Source organism: Zophobas morio, unplaced genomic scaffold, assembly GCF_036711695.1.
Source record: "Zophobas morio isolate AGI-343-1 ecotype UQ-CSIRO unplaced genomic scaffold, CSIRO_AGI_Zmor_V1 ptg000014l, whole genome shotgun sequence".
Taxonomy (NCBI): Eukaryota; Metazoa; Arthropoda; class Insecta; order Coleoptera; family Tenebrionidae; genus Zophobas; species Zophobas morio.
The window spans coordinates 7,927,572-7,954,098 of record NW_026972119.1 but is presented as its reverse complement, the minus strand read 5'-3'; the positions used below and the strand labels follow the sequence as shown (position 1 = coordinate 7,954,098).

Genomic DNA, 26,527 nt, shown 5'->3' with positions numbered 1-26,527 from the left:
GTGAAATAATGCAAAAATTCCAAAAAATCCAATTTTGGAAAAAGTGGTCCATTAATTTTGTGGGAAGTGTATTATTTTATTAAATGAGTTTTTGAAAATTCTCTCCGGTTAATGATGGTATTTAATGTGCCTCAGAGGCGAAGGCTGATGAAAAAATGACGTAGAAGCTTGATGGTATGTTGTTAAGGAGAATCTGAAGAACTCGAAAAAAAAATGCTTAAAAATCCGCGAACTACATTTTTGACAATATTCAACTTCAAATTTAAAGAATTAACTTCGTGACATCTGTCTACCGTAAAAAACGACATTGTAGATCGTATTCTAACAAATTATTATTAAATTATTAATAACTCCTAATTATTTAACCGTCTATCACACAACCTCTTTATTAAAAGAGATCAGAATTATGAAGGTAATCCTTCAATTTTGAAACTTGATATTTGCAAAAGTATGGTGGGGGGATTTTTTAACCATTTTTTTGAGTTCTTCAGCGTCTTTTTAACAATGCACCATCGAGTTTATAAGTCATTTTTTCGTCATTCTGTATATATAAAACTATTTATTTCACAAGTTTACATACAAAAACGCTTTTAGCACCTTATTAACAACATAATTTTTGAATTGACTTAAAGTACTAGACTAAAACATGACCATTTTGGTGCTTAAAATTATCTGTCGATCTCTTTTATCTGTCATTTGAACTGTGACTAACTAATAAATAGATTTCATGAAATGTCTTGCGTGTCCTTAAATTCGGTCCTGCTCCACATAATACAAAAAAATAAAATAATACTTGTAGATAACATTTGTTTTTGTTACAAAGTTATCAATGGTCGCACTTATCTTAGAACTATTTAATCTTGTTGTACTTGTTTTATCTAGAAATCCGCCTTTCTTCAAAATAAGTAGATTTTCATCAAACAAACTATGGGTAACATTAGCCCATTTACGCGAAAATATCAACAGTGAATAATAAACAGCCCAACTTCGATTATTTAAATTTTTATTTAAATTGTTTTAGTAACTAGTGTCGAAAAAAACTGAATTTGAAATTTTTGTTCACACTTTTTTTCTTGTTAAATTAATTGGTCTACCTGTAATAAACTTACATAAATACAACATAAAACCGAAAACTTACGAATTAATTAAGATTTAAAGGAGATTTCTAGAACGTTGTTAAAATCATAGATAATAATAATAATAATAATAATAATAATAATGTTTATTGCCCAACAGATACAATCCAATTACTGGACAATATTAACTTAACTAGTAGCAAAATAAAATAAAATAAACAACGTAAAATAAAAATGTAAATAAGATCATATTCGTTCCCAAACTAAATTATTATCATACCCACAATTAGAAGCTATCCCTATTATAAACTAAATAAACGAACACATTACAGTTTACTTGGGAGAAAAAAAATATCATCATACAGTTTATCAGCATTACTGCACATATGAACTAACGGTGCCTTTCTTAGCAAATTCGTTCTAGAAATTGGTTGATGAAACGTGGCCATGTAGCTAGACGCAACACGTGGTACATGAAAATTGACTCGTTCCAACAATTCAGGACAATCTATCTTGCCACTTATCAATCTGGATATGAAACGAGCACTATGCTCTTCACGTCGATTCTTTAAACTAACAAATCCATGTTTCTGAAGGAGGTAATTGTAGTCTATGTTTCTTTGAGGATAAAATCCATCAATTTTATACGAAAGATACTTCAAGAAGCGACGCTGTACCTTTTCAACAGCAAGATTATGTATCACATAGCAAGGATACCAGACAACAGAGGCATATTCCATCTTGCTTACCACATACGCAAAATACAGACTTTTTAACAGAAGAGGATCTTGAAAAGTTTTTGATACCCTAAATATAAATCCAAGCATTTTAGATGCTGAGGTGGATATGTTACTGATGTGCTCCACAAATGAAAGGCGCGAATCAAAAAGAACACCAAGATCCTTTACCTCATTCTTCTTGCAAAGAATCCGACCGTTGATGGTATAGTCTGATTTTACCACATTTACTTTCCTACTGAATGTCATTACATAACACTTATCTGCATTTAATAACAACTCGGACTTGTTGCACCAATCTACTAATGTATCAAGGTTCCTTTGGAAGGTTTTAACATCATCACTGTTTGAAATGGGACAGTATAACTTCAAATCGTCAGCGTATGCCAAAACTTTACAGTTAAGTGAAAGAAGCAAATCATCAATGAAAAGAACGAACAGAAGAGGGCCAAGATTGGAGCCTTGAGGAACACCGGATGTACTTACAAAATTGAAAGAATGGTAACCGTTATACGTCACGTAGTTGGACCTACCACTTAAGTAGGACTCCAAGAGTTTCAAGAAGCTAGGAGCAAATCCAAAAGAACTTAATTTAAGAAGCAAGATGGTGTGATTTATGGAGTCAAAAGCACTTGAAAAATCTGTATAGATAACATCCACTTGTCCGTTGTTATCTAATTCTTCAGAGAGAAATTGTGTCAAAGTACACAAATTAGTAACTGTTGATCGACCAGGCCAGAATCCATGTTGGAATGCAGATACATGACTTTGGACATTAACAAAGATAGTTTTATACAACACTATTTCACAAAGTTTAGCAAAGTTTGATAGTATTGCAATCGGTCTGTAGTTTTTTAGATTAGTAGAATCTCCTTTTTTGAATACAGGTGTGATTCGCGCTCTTTTCCATCTATCAGGAAATGTGGATGACATTATTACTAAGTTAATTACAATTGATAGAGGCTTCGCAAGAATATATCTGGCGTCACGTACTAAAAAACTTGGTATTTGGTCGTCACCAGCGGTCATTTTGTTTGAGAAGGTTGACATAATATCAATTAGTTGCTCTTCAGTCACCGACGGTATAGTAAACGAGAGCTTATTTGATATAACATCAGATATTCCGATAATGGTTTTTGGCCGAAAGACATCAGAAAATCTTTTCGCAAAAGCGTTGACAATTTCTTGTGGATCTTCAAATTGTTTATCTTCATCAACTAATCTTCCAGGTATACGCGTCGTACCTTTTTGTAAGTGAACATATTTCCAGAAGTCTTTAGGATTATTCTTCATAGATTCTTCAATTTGGTTTAAATACTCACGATATGCTGTCTTTATTATTTGTTTGGAAGTGGATCTAAGCCTTTTAAATTCATTATAAAAAGTCATATTAGATGTTTTTTTCCATTTTTTCCAATAGAAATTTTTGAGTTTTAAAACCGAAATGATCTGTCTATTGTACCACATAGGATAGGATGATTTGCTAGGTAGAAATTTAGGTACAGACGACTCCAGTATACTATACAACTTGGTATAAAAGTGATCAAGTGCAACATTGGCATCTTCAAAATTTGTAAGGAAGGACCAATCAGTATGTAGAAGGTCACTGTATAACTTATTGTAATTGGCTTTCCGAAAATTATAACGTCGATTATTATCACATGGAAACCGTGGGAGTTTGGAAGAAATCAAGAATTCTGTTTCAATATGCAGAGCAGGATGATGGGGATCAGGTGGAACAAATGATTGTTGGTCAAGATTAACACTGATTTTGAAATCAGTATTGGAGAGAACGAAGTCAAGTAAACGATTGTTGAAGTTTAAGATATTGTTATACTGAGAAAGATTTACTGTTTGAGAAAAATCAAGAAAACTGTTTAATTTACTGCAAAACACATTACGTACTACATAGTTGGTACTGTATTGAGACAAGTTAAAATCTCCAATAATTATAACTGGTTTGTCCAAGATCAAAGCGCCCAGTGCTTCAAGAAACACCTCTAGATCGATACTAGACACATCCGGTGGTATGTATACACCAATCATGAAAAATCGAAACGAATGAACACTACAGCAACACATAATTATATCTATAAGGGGTACAAGCTCTCTTACTAAGGACACATCAACGGCATTGTAAGTTATATGATCAGCCAGGGCTATTAAGACACCACCACCAGTTTTACGTCCAGTGGTATTAAGATTTCTGTCACAACGAAGCACATTATAATAGGGAGGAAATAATTCTGAATTGTACAGTGATGAAATCAGCCAAGTTTCTGCAATAATTACAATATCATAAAAACGATCTGACGCACTTGTATAAAAAGATTCAATCTTTGACCGTAAGCCACGCACATTTTGGTAATATATGTTTAGAGCAAATGGTAATCTGCCGGGCGCCTTTAGTTTTCCGAGTGAACTATGTTTGGAATTCCATCTTTGTATTTTATTATAAGATTTTGCTCCCCGTTTGACAAACGCTCATGCAATTCATTTCTAACGCTTTTGTATAGTTCATTTTGCATCTTAGTACGGTCTCTAGATATGAAAATATTTTTCCAAGGATCAGTCGTTTTCAGGGACTTAGATGCACGAAGTACGGACACCACATCTTCTTCTGACGAAAGGGTAATCTTGATTGGACGACGCCGGTCTTGCTTAGTTGGATCATATTTCCCAAGTCTGATTGGCTTAAGATCCCCCAGGTCACCAATTTTTAAAGCTGTTAGAACATCTTTTACAAACACAGTATCAGCCTCAGATTGTTCAGTTTTATTTTTATTGATTAATTCAGAGCGCCCATAAATAATGATGTTGCATTTACGCTTATTCCTTTCTGACACCTCTTGGATGACTTTTTCTGTCTGAAACAGCGATGCAGAAGCTGCAGTAGAAGGAGACACAGTAGATACAGATAATTTTAATACTTTAATTTCTTCTTGCAATGCAACAATAACTGCCTTCAAGCTGTTGATATCACTCCCAATCTTGGCACAGTTCTTACAGGACCATGATAGACCCGACTTTTGATGAATTTTGCGTGCCTCTGCGTTTGTTAAATCAACGCATTCAATTTTGTAAGATTTTCCGCAGACACAGCAATTAACAATCTTACAAGAGTCAGCATTTCTGCCGCAGCAAGTACAGGAAGTGCTCATTTTTAGTGAATATTCAGGAATGAGGAAAAACAGGGACACACGCTTCACGCTGGTAGTGCCCTTTACAGCGACTTGTCAAAATGTATACAAACAAGATCACGGGCAACGGAAAGGTGTTAGTTATAATTTATAATGAATGAGACAATAGGAAAAAAGAGTCAAATTAATCACAATTAGTTGTGGATGAAAAAGAGCAAACTTACCGCTTAGTTTTTACAGCGGTGATAAGAATTTTATATCAGCTGATAGATAAACAACTTAACTTCAAAAACTACACACAAGTGAATATAAATTTCAATTAAAATCCAATTATTTGAGGGATCAACTGCACAGCCGACACGAATATTTATATACAGGGAGGAAAAAAATTACTTCAGTTTTAATAATGTCTAACAGAAATTTTCAAAATTTTTTTAGTCATTCAAAATTGGTCTCATGTTATTAGACAGAACTTCCCGCGCCCGTGAAGTACAATCAAACAAATCAAGTTTAGTAGTAAACAAAGCAGATTAAACCAGTGATTGTGTAAGAAAAAAGGGCCCACGAGGAAACGGAGCGGCATTAAACAATTCGGAGGTTTTTTTTGCGAAAATCGGGCGATGCTTAGAGTAAAAACTCAAGATAGATTAATAAACCACAAGTATAGAAGTCTTGTGATTTTTTTAAATTAAACAGCATATACCATGCAAGATTCGAAGGTAACGTCATCAAATTGTTAGTGGGATGATTAGACAAATTTTGATTGGCGTTTTCCCTACCACACGATATTCGTAACTTACACAATTTGACAACAATCGGTCTGGTAGATACAGAGATCATCCATTTGTCTGATAAAAACGTCTCAGACAGCAGACAAACAGACGGAGAGATATATTTTTTCCTACCTAGAGGTCATAAAACGTTGAGAAAATATAAAAGTAACCAATTGCCGGATCGACCATATTAAAATACTTCTTTAAGCTCGGGACGTGAAAATAGTATATAAAATTGATGACTAAAATGAAAAGGTAAACCACAGAAGGTTTAACACAAAAAGTGACTGTACATTTGTTATATATTCTAATTACATAATAGTTTCCGATACGGCTATGATTGCAAACACATATTTTTTTTATTGATAAGATAAGATAAAGCACACAGTGAAAAAAACTGTCAGGTGTGGGGTTCGAACCCACGCTCTCTTTCGAGAACCAGAGCTTAAATCTGGCGCCTTAGACCGCTCGGCCAACCTGACTATACCTAAAGCCTAGATTTGAAGGTTCAAAAACCAACAAATTCAGAAATGATTAGAATGATTAGATTAGATACGAATATGTATCACTGATAAGAAAACGCAAACATACTTCTCTCATAATGTTGGTAACACTCCAACTGGGTATTCGTTTATCCACTTGCCATACAAAGTGAAAGAGAGATAGAAAATGAGAGATAGAGATTAAGATAATTCAATTAAGTTTTTAAAATTTAGGACCGAAAATGATTCCCAATATATGAGAAAGAGTTCTCATGAAAATAACAGGGAAGGATCACAATAATATCTAATTATAGTGTATGTGTTATTTTATACAATTTTAATATACAAAATTTTGATGTGAGATCATAGCATTTCACAATCTACAGGATATTCCTAACATACCTCTAAAATCTAATAAGAATCGGTACAAAGCAGTTGAAGACAAAAGTGTCACAGTTCATATGACAGTTTCAGTAACAACCACAGTTCCTGTGGTTGTTACTGAAATTTTGATGATTCAGTGAACACGAAAAAACGCAGTTTCCGAAGGTGCATAATAATAGTGTTAAAATATCTTTATTAAAGATTTGAATTTTTAAAATATACGTATTTTTTTCTTTTCTTTTTTCCACTAAAATGTAAATTTTGTATTTTTATAAAAGGTATTATTATTAATTAATACATTGTACGTTAAAAATTCATTTATGCATAGATATGCAGAGAATTATTATTGCAACCAATTTTCAATCATGTTTTTTACGGTTCATCTGGATCGGTTAAAAGGCAAAATACGTTTACTGTTTAATATTTAAATTAAAATAACGATCGAAACAGTTAAAAATCAGCGTTTCATGTTATATATTGTTTTGATATTTGATTATATTTGTTATAGTACATTTAAAACCAGAAGTATGTTTAGTTAAATTTATGAAGTTGTAGCAAACGAAGTGTACCTATTTTCGTTGATGAATAAGAGCGTGATTCCAAAATATTATTAAAAATCTTCTTAAAAAGTATATGCCTTCTCATGCGGGCGGGAATTGTTGTGCTTCAAAAGGAAGGAAAGTTCGGTGTAAATACTGCACGTTTTTTTCCAATGAAATGTTCTCAACAATATTTGATGTGTTGAGAAGGCGGGAGAATATTAAAACTCCGAACACAGTGATATTGAATTCAAACGTTAAAGCAAAAGGCGCACTGCAAAAATCAGGCAATATTTACAATAATATTCAGAGAAACCGCCATTTACACCCCGGTACAATTAGTTGAATAAATTGCTCATAATCGTGTAGCTAGGGGTAGGTAATTTGGTTGAGAATAACTGGCAATTTCAAAAAACTGCAAACTCGGCTTGAAAATAAAATACACTAAAAATTGCGCCGTTAGGAATAAAGTAAACACAAAATTCTTGTAGGCTCCACAGACCCAAAGTACACTGTATACATTAGCTAAAATTGAAGGTTTATTTAAAATTAAATTAAGGTAAGTTTATTTAAAAAACTTTCATTTCACTTCGGATGACAGTTGATTTCAGTGTACATACACACATCCATCAAACTAAACACGCAACCCCACGAATATAAGTAGCTACAGATATGTAATTACAAAAGAAAAACCCTATAATTATTTATTTAGTTCAGAAATTATTACCTTCAACTAGTTCATCAAAACAGATCACCTCATCGCTTCTCCAAATCCCGTAATAGCGCACTCTCCTAATTCGAAAACCGCTACAAATCTTCTAACCTATAATTGAATCGTTGCTCGAAAGTATTAATTTGAAATTAAAAAGAAGCATAGTTCAATTTTCGTCGAATCGGCTAATCAGTAATCATAAAAAATACCGAAGTGCTTGAACACAGCCGTGGTAGAATCTGACAAACTACGTGCCTCTAAAAAATGTACACCAATCGATGTCAGACAAAATTCTTCTTTCTTCCGCTTATTAATTTCACGCTTAAAGATGACTGCTATACTGTTATTTTTAACGAGCATCTAAAAACCAGTGGGTATTAGATTTCCAATTTATAAATTCAGGAATGGGTAGACTTAACATCAATACTGCGGAAAATTTCAGCTCATTTGTTTTATCAGATCAACCCACGAGTTTATACCAGGCTCGTGACATAATAAAAGTGGAAATGTGCAATGAACAACACATTAATTAAAATTTAATTTATTTTAACATGTATCCGGGAAAAATGCTGCCAACTGGAACTCTCAGATGTACTCAATCGACAAGAATGTGCCGAAAATGTTTATTTATTTAGTCTCAGATTATTTAAATTTTTGTTTATTTTGGTTTTTTGTTGTTTTTAGTATAGAATAACTTACGATACGTCACTTAAATGAAGTGTTTTGAATCAGTTATTTATTGCAGCCCTCTTATCTGTCTTTCAACACTTGATCATCACTCCGTCTAATCAAGTTGTAGACCACAGGTGGTCCAAAACTACTTACACCCAGTTCATACAATTTCCTGTCGTATTTTTGATCGAGTAATAAACTTCATAGAATTATAGCAGTAAACTGGCAATAAAAGACGAATTAATGTGTTTACTTATAATTTTCAAAACGTTGTTAATCTTGGAAGTTATAGGAACAGCAGTTTCTGTCTCCAAAAAGACAATTTCTGAGTGCGGCAATTATCTCCAATCTTGCCATTCAGCAAGGATTTCGCCCTCTTTCATTTGTCATTGATATAAAAATAACAAAGTAACAACTTTTATTGATATCCCTCGAAAATATGTTTTCGTGAAGTTTCATTTGTATAAATGATAGAGTAGTCGCCTACGTATGTTTTTGTTCCTCTTCTGCGTACTCTAGAACGCTCCAACAGATCCGGATTTTTTCAATCCGTCAATCGCTTTGATTCGCTGAAAAATTCGCTCTCCGAATGAAGAGATCACAAGAGTAAAAACCAAATCGGCACTTTCAAATCAAAACAATTCAAAACAAATTAAACCGACATGCATATTTCATGAAAGAAATTAAATATAATTTGAATACAATTTCAAAGTGAAATTGCCTATTTACAGTGTAGCTGTAACATTACAGCACCAACGGCAATATTTTAATAAAATAATCCATAAATTTGGTTACATTAATTCGAGCCGTCAGCTTATTTATGTCCAACTATTTATTACGGACGAAAGGGCGTTTTTCTCCTCGAAATTCTAAATTTGAAACTGGGATCGATAAAAAGTGTAGGAAAAGTTATTTATCTGTTGTGGCGCCACAGAAAGATATAACGAAGTCGGTGCTCGTTCTTCACAGTTCGCTGCCTCCGACCAAGAATTTTTGCAACACACATGCGCTCTTTTAATGAAAATCTCATATCGAGTACAGTGCATGTGCTTTTCGCGGAAAATCGCTTTTTTCGTGGTAGGGAGACCGAAGCGCCAAAATTGCTATATGATTGGCACGAAGACGAAATTATATCGAACTAATGGCATTTGAATTAAGATTGCGGTATGTAGCTATTACTCAAAAACTAGCATTAACTAAACTACCTTTAATGACTTAATCAGACTCGAGGTCCATTAAGACCCCGCTTTTTTCAACTTAGCGGTTTTATTAACTGAGTAAAATGGTGAGACATATGAGCACGCCGTGGTTGGCTGTATAGGAAATTATTTTTGTTAGCCCCGAGCTAAAACGTAATTATTCCTGGCCATGTTAGAACGTGAATTTGAATATTTACAAATATGTACACGGTTATAAATAACTTTTTAATGATGATGTTTTACGGTAGTTTGGGACATGATTTTGCCGTCATCGTATGTTGGATCCTCTTTATAAGTGATACATGTGCCGCCTCTATCAACACGGCCCCGATTATTATTCTTTATTTCACAAAAAACTGGTACTTATTTTAAATTCTCGTTTATCAAGCCGCTAATATTAAATTTTTTGTCACAAAAGTGAGTGTTATTCACGTGCACAAAGTCACAATAATTATAGCTATACGAGTGATAAAAAACTTTGTGTGATGACTGATGAGGTACACATTAAATTTTTTCTGAAATCGGCTAAGTTTAAATATGCGGTTTTTGTAAAAAATGGTCTGGCGTCAGGATAACTGTCATAGTTAGATTTTAATGATGAACTCAATTTCAGATTTCTACAAAGCCGTACAAATTAAATGCCGATTTCAGAAAAGAGCACATATTAACTTAAATAAACATATAATATCATCTAAAAAACCTAAAAATGGAATAATGTATATTGTCTACTTTGTAATAAAAATAAAACCCACGTAACATTGTGACGCGCCTAGGTGCTGAAAGAATGAAAATCACAGCTCAAGTTATAACAGATTTTTCAGAATTATTTGGAATTGCAAACAGTAAGGAAAGAGGGCGACTTCGAGAAGCTATATTTAGTCTAAATTAATCGCTGTACGTATCTTTCGATACTCGAATATATTTTGACCCTTAAAATGCTATATCAACATAGGTAAAGTCTAACTCTGACTGTGGCAGAAATGATAATAGTGAAAAACCTCATTGTTAAGATAGAAGATGTTATTAAATCGATCTTTATTTTTTAAGGCATACTACATCGCGCTTTATGCGGAGCTTATAGATTTCATGGCCTTGAGTGAAAGTAACGGAAGCGTCTGAGTTGGATTCTTGAGGATTGTAGGGAAACTAATACGTAGTTAAGGTTTCATTTTTCTATCCGAGACCACACCATTCTAAAGTCATGTACATACAACACTTGGTAGACTTTTTTCATTTTCAAAAGTACATTACGTGTACCTATGTATTTATTTTCAGAACGTTGTATTACATTTTTTGTCAAGCTTAAAAAAATTGTATTGTTACTGATTAAATTCAACTGTCGGTCGTGTAGTGTATTGGGTAAAATTTTCAAAATCATGACGCTGCTTTTATTAAGTTATGATTAAACATATTACTTACAAATAATCAGATATATAGTCTTTTTTGTAATATATACTTTTAAAACCAGATCACTTTTCTGGAGATGAAAATTTTCCACTAATAGAGATAACAACTACACTACTACATTACCACAACTTATAAAATAACCTTATTTGTAGTTAATTTTATAAAAAAAATCTGTTTGAATTTAACAAAAAAGTCCGAAATGGGGAACGACAATTTCTAATCTTCTCACAATAGTAAAAACTAATTTTGTCTTAAATTCACATCTTTTTCTCAGTTTTGAGGTCTCGAAATTGTAAGGGATACTGAGTAGATTAAGTTCGAGAAAAGTACACTGCTGTATTGATCAAAATTTACTACAAAAACTGAACCGCTATTTTCGTTATCACAGCATTATTAGAACTAACTCTATTAACTATTGAATTTTATTGTTGTGGATTTTTGAGAGAATTTTTTCACATTTTTAATTTTTATTCTTTCGATTTTTTAAAACTGCAAAAATTCTTTTAGGAAAAGTCTAAATCTACAAATTTACTAGATTTGGCAATTTAACCTTTCAATTTGTCTTTGGTTGTGAACATACCTTACTAACAGAAATTCGGCTACGAATTTAAATATTAATACTTACACTACGATTTAGTAAACTACAACTTTCGTTAAACAAATTGTAAAATATTTTTCTAACGAATTTCAAAAACCCTAGGAGAAACGTAACGCTGAGAATTGAAATGTTTCTACAAATTATGACGCATTAATCTAAATCATTGTATTTTTTGAACAATGCAATAATAAATTTATTAATAAATTAATAATCAAATGACTGTACTGAATTTATTAAATTTTTATTATTAGTTTACGATTAAAATTAAAAATTAGCAAATGTGTAATAGTTTGTAACAACAGAAAACTCGAAACAGTTGGTAAAAGAGTAAAAAGTGGGCTCAGTGGGAACAAAGGACATCGAGAAGGGAATTCCCTTTAAAATAAATCGTTTATTTCTGGCTGAATTATTTAAATCCACTTTATAGGTACATCAGCAAATCATAAATGATTCCTCCCAATTCTGAAGAGACCCCGCAAATGATACTTTTAACTCGTTTATTGACTCTCACATTATTATGCGGATTGAATTGATTTTCGCTGATGCTTGGAACCTCACTAAAAGATTACATTTTTTAAGTAAATACAATTACAGTTTAGCAAAGAGTTTATAATTGAAGACATCAGTGTCTAATAAAAGACCACTTAAAATATCTGTTAGTCTATTGCACATAAAATTCAGGTAAAGAAATATTAATTCTAGATGCTTTTGCCGATGTACCGTCTTATAGATTTTTGTTTAAAAACAACTACTATCAACCACTTACAATGATGCTATTACATTAAACAGATTGTAGGTGCCCAGTCCAGACCAGTACAGTTAACAAGATAAACAAAGTTAAGGGAATGCATCACACCGAAAGTTATTTAAACGAATTCCCTCGGCCCTGGAGTACAACCAAATCAATCTAGTTTTTTTGAAAAAGAAATTGAAGATGTCGGGGATCGAATCACCAGCAAAGTGAACGCTCTACCATTAAACTATAGTCTCATATTTAACATTGTTTCGTATTATTCATTTACAGCTTTACTGTTAGAAGGGTTAAACAATAAAATAGTAATAAAAATAATCCATGTGGATTCATAAATCACGAGCATGTTATATCAGCAAATGTAAACTGCATCCACTGCAGAAAATTTTGAGGTGACATCTTCAAATTGGTCATGGAGATGTTCAGACAAATCTTAGTTAGTGTTTTACCAGCTACATGACATTCCTAAAATACATACAGTATTTCACAACAATCAGTATAGTAGTTTTGGAGATTTTCTGGATTGGTTGTAAGTTAATATCTACTAATAGATTTATTACTACCACGTTTTGCCTGTTTTTGATGCTTCCAACTATCAGGGCATGAAAATTCGCAAAAATGGAGTACAGAAAATCTTCCTTATTTGGAATAAACGCCTTTAGATCCACAAAAAAACGGAGTTTGTTGTGCCGTTTCTTGACGACGACCACGGTACGACGCCTATGGGTTTTCTAGTATGTGCGACGATGATGGGTGACTGACTCATCGTCGGTGACGGCGGCCGGACGGCGTTCTCTAAAGAAAACCTTGGAAACGGAAGTTGCGATGGGTACTCCAGAATAAGCCTAGAAGCAGTGACGGCGACTGTTCGAGAAGGATCGCGTGGCTCTTTAAATGGGAACCACCGTCGGGAGCAGTCAGAGTAAAGTCCTGATAATGGGAGACGTAAAGTCTAGTCAAAATCATTCCAGTCGAGTCGAAATTATTCTGTACATAATCACTGTATAGTTAGTCGTGTAGTTTCGTACTACTGCGAAATAAATTGTTAAGTTTTACCTACGCCGACTTCAATTATCGATCAACGTAATAATACGAATCAAGTATATTCTAATTTCGAAAGAACGTACTCAAAGAAGAGAGATTATTCACTTAACTTCTGTTAAAAATTTTGACGTGCTTATGAGACCCCAGAGGTTTATGTGCAGTGAAACAGCTGTCAAACGTAACTCCAAAATCTTCGATGTTTTCCGCTGTAATAGTGCGCCTATTGAATAAGAAAAATCAATGAAAAGACTGATTTGTTCGATAAATAAAATGTTGCAACATTTACTATTATTAATAATAAGTCCACGTAGATAGCACCGTTCAACGACTTTCGTAAGTTCACCTTGTAAAAACTCAGCCTCATGAAAATTTGAGATTTTAGAATAAATTGTCAGATCATCAGCGAAAGCCAGGATACTGCAATTCAAGAATTGCAAAAGGTCGTTAATAAATATATTGATGAGAAGAGGCCTAATGTTGAAGCCTTGTGGGACTCCAGACCTTAACAAAAAGCGGCAAAAGGTAAAATACATAGTTTTTACGGTTTGTTAAGTAAGATTCCAACAGTTTGAAAAAAGGAAGTGAGGGAGAACATCAAAAGTTCGGGAAAAGTCTGTACCTATATACTATGTACATCTATTTGTTCTCGGCTGTCCAGTGCAACACTTAGATCTGGAACAAGCACTGCAAAGTTTGTAGACGTAGATCTACCAGCTCTAAAACCACGCTGTTTTAAACTGATATGAGAACGAGTATTGTTGTAAACACAACTATATAATGCCTGTTTAAAAATTTTGTATATTTGAATCTATTTGAAAAGAAAATTTTCTACCACAATGAATGGAACTACAATAAGAGGAAAATATTTCAGAACTGAGAGTGCAATCATCTACCCAAGTTTCACTAATTACGGTAATGTCAAGTATTGGAAGCAAGTGCACAAGCATTTTGGTAATACAATCTTTGAGTAGAACACCTACTGGACGAATAGACGGTATCGAATTTTCAGGTTTTTTTATATTAGTAGAAATATCTTCAAAATTGGGCACTTTAACTTTTATAGAATTAGCTCTATTGACATTTGTTGCATCAAATTTGCCAAGACGATCTGGTGGAGCAGTTGGCAACTTAAGTTTTGATTCAGACATAAAATCACTGATAATTAAAGAACTAGCAACATTTTGTTCTTGTTTTGAAGTACCATTAGAGTTCTTAACGTGATAGGATGATAATATTGGATTCACGTTTTTTGCGTTCCGTTAATTCATAGATAATTTTTTGGGTGCAGCGGTACCTCTAAAAGTATATTTGAATTTCATCTTCTAACATATTAATCATGAATGAGTTAGGAATTTGATGTACACCCTGTTCACACTCTAAATATATGTCTTTTAGACATGAGGAAGTGGATCCCAAGGTTAAAGATTTTAGATCCTGCTGAGAAAGTTCTGAATAAGCTAGGTATATGCACGAATTTAGTACATGTATCATACTTATTATAGGTAGCACTTTTTTCATCTGTATGTAATAATGTAAATTATTAAAAAGAATAAAACAGGGATACTCTGCACACTTGCGGGGTCGTTTGCAGAGACTAACTGGACAAACAATAAGACCACGGAGTGGAAAACAGAAGGAAACAAATAAGAACAAAAAATCCGAACTTTTACATTAGGTTTACACTTACTCTGAGTTTCGTATCCTTTGTACAAAATATAAACAAATACTCGAAGCGAATGTCAACAAACATTTCTAAGTTTACAGCAGAGATGGGTTGATATTTCTTCAAACAACGTAAATCTATAAGCCGTTCATGTAAATATGCAAAAAAAAGGTTGAAATAAAAATTTTCACTTTTAACTTTCATCTTTGAATGGGCGGAACCATAATTTGTTATTACACGCGAAGATCTCTGGCGTTCTCGCTGTGTCGGATACGAAATGAGAGACGACATTCCCGCTCCGTCAGAATCGTTCTTAACACATTACAAAACTATTAACGGGCTCCTACAAATTGTGCGCATAGTGATTACCTCAACGAGGGATACTTGCAAGTAACAGTGAAAAATTGAGTCTGATGTGTTTTAATGCGAACATAAACTTAGGTTGATTGCAAATTCGTGCTTGAGGCCGTCCTGCCAAAGCTCCAGTTGAAGCCTTTGCAAAGTGGTTGGAAGCTCTCGTATCTGTCGCGGTCTCATAAATATGTATTAAAATTTATGCAGCGGAATTATTACCTGCCCTTTGCGCCTGTTCGACTCGAATTCGTAGGCACGATTATCTAGAAATCCCGCCCGCGGCGATGCATTTGATGGACGACCGAAGGTTGCTTTTTTAATTTAACTCCTTCGTTTCCATCCTCGAGGAATCATAAGATAATTTCGTCGCAAATTTCAGTTTCATTTGACGAGATTAAATTCTCTCAAAGGTAATTGAATTCCAGAACGGATTGCATTCAACTTTTTAATTAATACTTTTTTAATCGCATCAAAAACGACTCGTCTGATACGTTTGCTTTTTAATTAATTAAAGATTATTCAGCTAATCAATAGCAAGTTGCGTAATGCTGGCGTTCCTTTAATTAATTGAAATTGCCGTTTTAATTCGCCGGCTCCGTTTGGTTTTTCGCATCGACATGCCCGGTCGCAGGGCGCCTTTGTGACATTTCCTAGTCCCAGAACAAGAGGCCTATATTCGTTCTGTGGGCTTCTGTCGAATTGAAGCCACGTATTATCTCCATTCGACTGAATTTCATAAAGGATTAATGTATAAACGACTCGCTAATCTCTAGTTGGCTCCACCACAAACGTGTTCCGAACAAAGAACCTGGCACAATACTTGAGCTTTTCACATGCAAATACGCAGTGTTTGACAGATGCCCTTGTTAACGAAATTATCGTGGCGCACACTCCGCAGATGCTGCCCTTTTCAAGTAACCACTAAAGCGTAATTTTCTGCCGAACTTCAGGTGTTTTTCGCTTTTTGCTTCAACGATCAGAGGGAAATCGTAAGAACTCTGCCCGGTCTTGCCGCGGTAAATAAAGACGAGACGAAGCGGGAACGAGATAAATAATAATTAAAATTCCCTTTGAAATTGCGACGCCCCATGTTTTTATGCTGAATTCCACTTTTGATTGCGATTGTTTATTTTATTTTCTAAAATAATTACTCAACTGTGCCGTTGAGGAATAATCAAGAAAACAATTATTATTTCATTCAAGTAACTCGCCAAAATTTAATTTTGTTCCAACTTCTTTCGAGCAAAACTTTAAATAAAAACTGTCCAAATGCGAAAGCAATTTTTACTTTTTACAGCAGGTGTTTCGCAGGGATTTTACACAGACGATTTAAATTCCATTACAGAATTAAACAGAAAAGGGTTTCACGAGGTTTAAAAGCTGATGGTCACGCGAAAATGTTCACACATTAAACTGATCATTCACGCATGATCATTCATAAATTCACTGAATACGTCCTCTTTAAATAAAGTCTGCATATATTGTATTAATACCCACACAATAGTTTCAAGTATCACAGCACAAAGGAAATAATTGTGAAAACTACTTAGAAATTCCGTGCGGTAATATTGTCTACAATAATACCACCTCTCACTGAAACACTAATGGCAAAATAACGCCCTAAATAGAAACAGGCCTAAGCGAATTGACTGAATATATCACAAAAGCTACGGCTGCAGAGATTTATTAAATTAATTAGATTCATGAAATTTCTGAAATGAGGAGATACTTGGCACGAGGATTTCCAATATTCATTACTCAACAAATCCATTAAACATCATTTTCATCTACCGGATTACTTTTTATGGTAAACAGAAGCATGGAAATAATATTTGTTGCTGAACTACTGCTAATTTGAAAGGCACGAGCGTATTTTTAAAAATGTTTGCCTTTGTGTCCAGTATGTTATGTGCATACAAAAATTGCCAAAAGCTTTTTGCACGTAAATGCGAAAAATACAAATTAGCTAATTAAAAGCTGCATTTCCAGTGACTCTATCGTGCGTATATTTCCGATTGGCATGTGGTTTAAAGGCCGAATTCCACGTAATGTGGCATTTTTTAAATAAAAAATTATCAAAGCTCTCTTCGTATTGTGACTTTATACACAGCGAAAATTCTTCATTTCCTGGTTCCACGATCTCAAAAATGGCGAGGAAAGCAAAGGGACTACTTATTTATGCGCTGTATGAAAGTTGTAATACATTGTTAAATCTTTTGTAAGACCTTTTCTCTCATCTTACTGAATTTGCATTTATTGCTTACAATTTTAGAGTAATTGAGTTTGTGTCGTTCCAGCTGTAACAAACTCTGTTAACATAATTCCTTTTTTATCCGACCACAAGTGTAAGATGAAAGTGTCTAAATTGTGATTGGATGACAACTTCATACTCGGGGAAATTTTGAAACAAATTAAAATTTATCATTTTCTGTTAGACGAGATTTCGGTTTAAAGCTTTGCTGGCACTGTGAATAGTGAAATGGGGAAACTACGAAGGCAGCTTTAATTTCAGAGAGTCGCTTTTCGCGCCACTCGCACCAACTACTGAAAACTTATTTTCCATAAAGTTTTAGTGCAAAAAAATGTGACGTTAAATGTCATATTTTGTAAGAAGTTTTCGTACTTGACACGTTACGTAAATGGGAAGGTTTAAAGTGACATTTGAAATACCATTTCTAGGAATAACGGAAATTCGCAAGTGGTAGTTTTCACGGCTGATTCGACTTTCTGTTGCGGAAACGTCGGTGATTTTAATCTCCACGGTGTTAGTTTTTAAGTATATTCTTATTTTGCGGTCCGGAAAATGGGGTTAATAACGACATAAAATTAGTGGAAAAAACTGCATTGGTACACGTTGAAACAACAATTATCGCTAGAAAACGTGAGAAATGATGCAAAATTCAGATCTCGAGGGATTCACGAGTGTCTTTTCTCTGTGATGTTCCAGTATTTTCTGATTTTTGTTTCAATTTAAAGTAAAATATTTGCCGCTTATGTGAAATCGAAAATCTCGGTTACATTAAACGTCACAGGAATAATGTAATATTATATTCCTAAGGCGAGTCGCTAGCGTTGGCGCTTACGGGATTTTCAATACAGTTGGTATGAAATTTTAAACGTAACCTGTCCACAACTTTCTCTATACAACGAGAGAATGTTTACTTCTCGAGCGTAATCTAACGTATTGTAATAGGGTCCCTAGGGTGACTGGCTACTTTAATGGCTACGAAAAAGTAGGTAAACGGCAGACCTGTCGTCTGTCTCTCCATTTTTATTGACAGATAATGTCCGAAACTACTGGACCGATTGCTGTCAAATATTACATGTATTTTAGGAATATCGTGCAGACGCTAAAATGCTAACCAAAATGTGTCTGATCATCCCCAACACTTAATGACATTCATTTTTTGAGCCACCTGTTTAAGCAAATCTAAAAAATATGAATGTAATAACAAATTACAAGTAAAAAGCCATCATATTTTGCACATTTTGGGTAGAATTTATTCGGCAAATTTGGAGATATCGTTATCAATTTTTTGGGGGGAATAAACAGATTTGATTAACAATTTACCATTCTTACAATAACTTTAAAACGTCTACAAGATTTCAAAGTATTGAGTTTTGCAATTCTTGATTTATTCAATAAAATAAATTGACTTCACCAACTTTTTTTGAGTGACCCTGTATAAGCAAATCTACAAAAATGGGGTTCTTAATGTGATCAATAAAAAATTAATCGAAGGCTAAAAGTATAATAGCACAAATCCAGCTCTTTAAAAAAATATAAAATTTGATTTTACGATTTTCGTTTCGTGATAACCGCTGTAAAGTAAAAACCAGAGGCATAAATAACACCCCTTGTCCTTCAACACTAGGTAATGGCAATCTCAAGCGCAAGTGTTTATTTATGTTTATACATCGGAAGAATGTCACGTAGAATTTAGTTTGATTTGAATGAGTTTGTCTTCTCAAAACAGTACAAAAATTATTAATTAAACCACAATCGAACAAAATGTTTTGAATATTATAATTCTTGTTTTATCATTATTATATAAAGACGGGCGTATTCTTCACATTTTCGAGAAAATGGGTTAACTCGTTCTTAATTTGACTAATAAAAAATTTGTGATAGAATTGGACTATTAGCACGTTCAGATAACATCAGCGGTGGCATTTGTGTTAAAAGAAAATGACATTTAATTGATTTTGTCTCTTCAAAGAGGCATAATTAATTAAGCGTACTTGTTTTTTTTTTTCAAAAAACTGGGTGTGTAGCGCAGACACTAAATTTGAAGAACTTTTTTCGGCGAAATTCATTTTTTCATAAACGGAGAAATTTTTATTGATGATTTACCTTGCTTTCGATAACCTTAAAATATTTGCAAGATTTCGCAGCATTCGGTTTAGCAACTTCAAATTTAAATTGTGAAATGTTGTTATGAAAATTTGATTTTTTTTCCAAAAACGTGATGTCTAGGGTAAAAACTAAACACGGATTCATACATCACTCATACAGGAGTATGTTATTCTATAAATTTTAGAGAAAATTTGTTCGGCAAACTGTTATAACTTTTTTTTTTGGAGTGGCGAACAGAATAAATTTTGATTGACAATACCTACGGTGATCGTAAAATGTTTGCAAGATTTCAAAGCATTCGGTTCCGTAGTTTCAAAGTTAAATTGCAAAATATTGTTATACGGTTTTTTGTGGACAATCGGTTTTTCCACAAATCTAAATGCACAAGGTTCATAGTAGGAATGGATTAATAAATTGGCGATATAAGGATATTATTTTGCTTATTTAAAGACTGATTTATTTAGTAGAAATATGAAATGACGTCAAATTTTGGTTGGCATTTTAATATCTACACGATATTCTTAATAATACCAATAATTTCGAACATCACCCAGTCTGTTAGACAGACGCAAATGGCTGATCTACTTTTTCGTCCTCTGAAAGCTACAAAACGTCGAAAAGATATGAAATTGGCTATTCGCTTGGATCTAATTACAATGGATCACTTTTCAGAAGAAAAAGTCGTTCATATGATTAAATACATACCTTGATTATTTATTGACTACACACATAAAAATACACTGTGTATAACATACCTAATATCTATTAACATCGAATAGCTCTTAGAATATGAAAAATTTGGTCTCTCGTTTACGTCTGTATATCCTTATCAAAAATCAGAGTGGCGAAACAAAATTTTCCACATCTTGGAAAACTACATAAGCAATCGAAAATTTTGCACATGTTTTAAGATTAGCATGACCTCATATTTTTTAAGAATGCTTACAACAAATATATCAAATTGGCTGAAATTTCGAAAACATGGATACACTATGATCAGTACCTATAAAAATACATATATTTATTGCCATCAGAATGTTGTTGTAATCTTAAAAAAATAATCTTCTTAAAAATTAATCTTTACTTGATGCGTGCAGTATTTATTGTACTTTGGGGGCTAGGGAAGGTCATAATTTTACATATTTTGGTTGAATTCAGTTGATTTTAAAAAGAATTTCATGTCTCGAATATTTTCAACCAAAATATTGTGACACAATTCTATTAATAATAATATTTATATTTTGAAAATGCCCTTCAACATTTATGTAGTAAATAAATTTTATTGTGAACAATTTAACGCGACAATTCTGGTCAAAAATATCATCAATCTGTATATGAATTTGCAGTTTTTGTAGAAACCTTCAGGATATTTTCTTCAAATTTTTAAAAGTGACATTTTAAAGTCGCAATCTCTTTTTTGGTTTAAAATTTAAAATAAATTCTTTCGTAATTTTGTCGTCTTGTCACCAGTGGTTTGACGGCTAAATATATATCAGGTAATTTAGTGTTTACAGTTATAATAATAAAAGTTATATAGTTTTATGAAAATGTAAGCTTGGAAACTAATAAGATAAAATTGAAAAAATCAACATCGGGAAAATGCTTTCAAAATTGAAAATTAAGCAAAATATCTCAATCCTTCGATAAATAGGACACGATAGACAACAATTAATAGATACGTATTAATAATAATCTGAATTCTACTTCTTTGTCACTGTGGACGTATATTTTACGGTTTCAAGAAACATTGTGATAGGTAATTAAATTTGCAAAAAGATCTTTTCCTAGTGAATCTAGCACAAAAATGATGACATAAGTACTAATTTTGTAACAATATTCAAAAAGCAAATTTCGTGTAGATACTTTAGTTCAAACTTTCATTATACCTAATTTTGTTAACGTTCTTTTATACTAAACAGTTTCGTCACATAGTTTACGAGTTGAAACGATCGATGAAAGCTCTAATACGTTTAATTCATCGAAAAAATGCGAAAGTGTGCACTTTTTGTATTAATCAAACAAATAACAGCTGCCGCATCAAACATGAAATAAAGTTATAATAATAATTTAACGAGAACATTTCCCAAAATCTGCTGCGTAATGTAAAAGCGGCTAACTAGGTGGATCCTTTCCGTAATTTTCACGGCACCCAAACCTTCAACGTTCATATTACCTAAGTCGTTTTGATCCCTTCCCATCGCCCGGCTGGTCATTATACAATAATGGGACCGCTCCCGAAATATAGTAATCGCATCTGTCGTCTTTCAAGTGCAGGTATAAGTCGATGTCTCCAAGCGCATCCGGCTCTTTGACCGCCACTCGTTTCAACAATCGCACAATTTGCGATTTTATGCCCAGGTGAACCACTCGGGCTCCACGACATAAAAGACAAACGTCTAAACCAGCTCCAAAATATGTCTTTGTGCGGATTAGTGTTGATAAAAGAAGATGCGGTTGGATTGTCGACGTCCCCACGACTGCTGCTCCTTGAATGGCCGTTCTGCCATCGATTATTCGATTTATTCGAGACGTCTCACTAGCAGAAGAGCGACTTTTGAGCGGTTTTGCTATTCGAATTGCTAACTAGTTTTTTTACGACGATGAACGGCGACGCTCCGTCTATTTCCGGCTGAGCACGGAAATGACCTGCCGATAGTCAAATGATGATCAGTTCGTTAACGATCTGCATTGTACCAGATCGGAACGGTAATCCGGCAGCCCTACGTAGCATCATTTATTCGAGATCCCGCCCTTGTGCCGCCGCCGCGCGCTCTGACCCCGCCAAGGGTCGCTCGTTTTATGATCCGGACTTACTTCCAACGAAAATAAACCGTTTCTCGATAAAATTTTATCAATTCATCAGGCTAATGCAGGAAAGCCGTGAAAAACTCGACGTTATCCACCTCGACGAAACAACTTCAGACGAACACGTCGGAAGTTCCAGGACAATGCGAACGTGGAAATGCCCTGGGATCGAGTGACAGGTGCCACGTTTTCTTTTGGCACTTACCGGCGAAAAACATACAAAGAATTTGTGCGTGTTCACAAAACGTAAGACAATGCTATTTAACAATATTGAATTCAACTACAATCACAAATTTCTAGATATAGGGGTGCTCATGATTTAATTTATATTGGACAAACGATTTGAAACAGGAAACATATCACCTAATTTTCAAACACACTACTCATTAAGTTTCTTCATCTTGTAAATGCCTTTATTGTGGTCTAAAGAATTTATGCACCCACTATTTGAAGAGTAATCAATATTTCGCACAGATCAGGACGTATTTTTGACATCAGAAAACTAATTTATGACACATTTAAACCATTGAAACGAGTTTTGGCAGAAGCTAAAAAGAAGACATAATTCAGACATTAGTTACTTTTAATTATTACTTCCCCAGCCTAGTTATGGAAGTACTGTAATAGAGTCAATTCGACGAACGACTACTTTCCTGTTTTGGTGAAGTTTTATGACCCATAAAATATGAAAAATTTTTGATGGTAAACGATATTTGATTTTATAAAATGGATTATACTCCTGTAGCTATGGTTTATGAATCCTCCTTTAAGATTTAAAAATATTTGGTTTGATTTTTTTTTAAATCTAACAAATTAATCAATATTCCAGTGGGCGACTCTGGAACTTCTGGATGTCGAAATCAATAACAAAATATCTGTATTTAAATTTCCAAAATTGTTGAAACTTGGCCGAATTTTTAGTTTATACTTCAGTGCAATATTTTTAAATATTCGCTTTGAACATGTATATACTTTTCATCCAAAAAATTCCAATATTTCAGTGGGCGATTCTGGAAAAATTGTAGGAGCAAGCTGTCGAGAAAATGAGTTTGAAAGTAAGTTCTGGAGGTTGAAATGTATAAGATGTCTTTGGTAAATTTCGAAAATTGTCCGAAATTTTCAGTGGAAATTTTGGTTTTGAAAAACTTGCTATTTTTACCCTAAGCAACCAAAACTTATAACCTTTTATAATTTTATAAGAAGAACGCAAAATATCGGCCGTATAATTAGCTCCTATAGCTGTGGTTTATGAATCCTCCTATGTATATGTTTTTAAAACATCCGGTTTGATTTTTTTTAAGTCCGAAAAAATTGCGGTATTTCAGTAGACGACTCTAGAAAAGTGGTAGGAAATCTCGACGAAATAAGTACGAAATTAACTTCTGGAGGTCGAAATCTATATAAAGTTATAAATTCTTTATTTAAATTTCGAAAATTGTTGAAAATTTGGCGAATTTTTAGTAGGGGTAGGGAATTGAAAAATTTTGTTTTTGAAAATAAATGCCAAAAATTTCCGGATATAGATTTCCAGTGCAAGATTTTCAAATATCTATTTGCTTTGAAAACATTTTTTTTTTATCCAAAAAATTCCAATAGTTCAGTCGGCCATTCTGAAAAAATTACGGGAGCGAGCTATCGAAAAAGTGAGTCTGAAACTAACTTCTGGAAGTCGAAATATACTCATAAGAAAATGTCTTTAGTTAAATTTCAAAACTTGCCGAAAATTGTACGAAATTTTTAGTGAAAATTTTGTTTTTCAAAAACTCGATATTTTTTACCCTAGGCAACCAGATTTTCGTAAAAAATCCTAATTGTATAACATTTCATAATAGTATAACAGGAACGCAAAATATCGGTCCTATAGTTCAATTGGTTTGGATGGTACACGTTAATTGAAGTTTATAACATAGGTAACATACTCACTAGCTGTGGTTTATGAATCCCCCTTTAAATTTTAAAAATATTCGGTTTGCATTTTTTTTAAATCCAAAAAATTGCAGTATTTCAGTGGCCGATTTTGGAAAAATCTTAGGAAATATCGAAGAAATGAGACTTCTGGATGTCGACAACTGTAACTCTAAATCTTTAAATTCTTTATCTAAATCTTTAAATTCTTTATCTAAATCTTTAAATTCTTTATCTAAATCTTTAAATTCTTTATCTAAATCTTTAAATTCTTTATCTAAATCTTTAAATTCTTTATCTAAATCTTTAAATTCTTTATCTAAATCTTTAAATTCTTTATCTAAATCTTTAAATTCTTTATCTAAATCTTTAAATTCTTTATCTAAATTTCGCAAATTATTGAAAATTGGGCAAATTGTTCTTAGGGAGGGATTGAAAAATTTTGTTTTCGAAAAAATTGCCAAAAATTCCCGGATATAGAATTCCGGTGCAAGATTTTAAATATTTGCTTTGAAAATACATTTCTGTTTTATGTCCAAAAAATTCCAATAGTTCAGTAGGCGATTCTGAAAAAATGATAAGAGCGAGCTATCAAAGAGGTGAACTTCTGAAGGTCGAAATGTATAAGAAAATGTCTCTAGTTAAATTTCGAAAATTGTTCGAAATTTTAAGTGGAAATTTTGCTTTTCAAAAACTTGCCAACTTTTATCGTAGGCAACGAGATTTTCGTAAAAAAATCCTAATTGTATTACCTTGTATAATAATTTAAGAGGATCGCAAAATATCGGCCGTATAGTTCAGTTGGTTTGAATGGTAAGTGATAATTAAATTTTATAAAATAGGTAACATACTCCTGTAGCTGTGGTTTATGAATCCTCCTTTAAATTTTAAAAATATTCGGTTTGATTTTTTTGTCAATCCGAAAAAATTATGCAATATTTCAGCGAACGATTCTGGAAAGATTATAGAACTATCGCAGAAATGAGTCCGATGCTAACTTTTGGAGGTCGAAATCTATAACTAATAAATCTATAAATTCTTTAACAAAGTTTCGCAAATTGTTGAAAATTGGGCGAATTTTTCATAGGGGGATTGAAAAATTTTGTTTTTGAAAAAATTGCCACAAATTCCCAGATATAGATTTTTAGTTTATACCCCCGGTGCAAGATTTTTAAATATTCGCTTTAAAAATATTTTTTTATTATTATTCTGGGAAAATAGTAGGAGCAAGTTATCGAAAGAATGAGTCTAAACATCTTTGGCAAATTTTGAAAATTGTCCGAAATTTTCAGTGGAAATTATGCTTTTGAAAAACTTACCATCTTGTAACTCTAGGCAACCAGATTTTCGTAAAAAAACCCTAATTGTATAACATTTCAAAATAATATAAGAAGAACCAGGACAGGTAGATAGACAGACGAACGGAAATGAGGGACCACTTCTTTCCTAGTCTAGGGGTCATGAAACGTCGAGAAAATATGAAAGCAAAGATCGACAAACTTTTATATATTTTTTTTTGTATTTTTATATGCCAAAAATTTGAAGCAAGTTTAAGGATGTATTAAATTAATGCAAATTATTATGGCTTAATAAATAGATATAAAAACCCAGTTAGTCTTCTACAATTCAAAAGATATATCGCATAAACCACAATAGAAATAAGCATCCTCGGTAGTATAGTGGTAAGTATCCCCGCCTGTCACGCGGGAGACCGGGGTTCGATTCCCCGCCGGGGAGGACTTTTTTTTTAATAAAATAATTATTCTTAATTAATATTAATTAATTTTCTAACTGTGAAAAAAATGTGAATCGTTGAAAATACAAAAATAAAGTTATTTGGGCAACAAACAGTAAATTTATTATCAACTATATATACGAGTATGTATTATGTTGGCAATTTTTGAATAATTAGTTCGTTCATCCTAAATC

General features: G+C 33.1%; 1 protein-coding gene and 1 non-coding gene across 2 annotated transcripts in view; one reads left to right on the top strand and one right to left on the bottom strand.

Moving 5' to 3' along the window:
- The window catches only part of LOC135129261 (toll-like receptor 6), a 62,536-nt gene that overhangs the window by 24,927 nt on the left and 11,082 nt on the right, over positions 1-26,527 (bottom strand). The window lies entirely within an intron of this gene.
- On the top strand, positions 26,264-26,335 carry Trnad-guc (transfer RNA aspartic acid (anticodon GUC)). Its single transcript has one exon. It is a non-coding gene; the product is annotated as a tRNA-Asp (tRNA).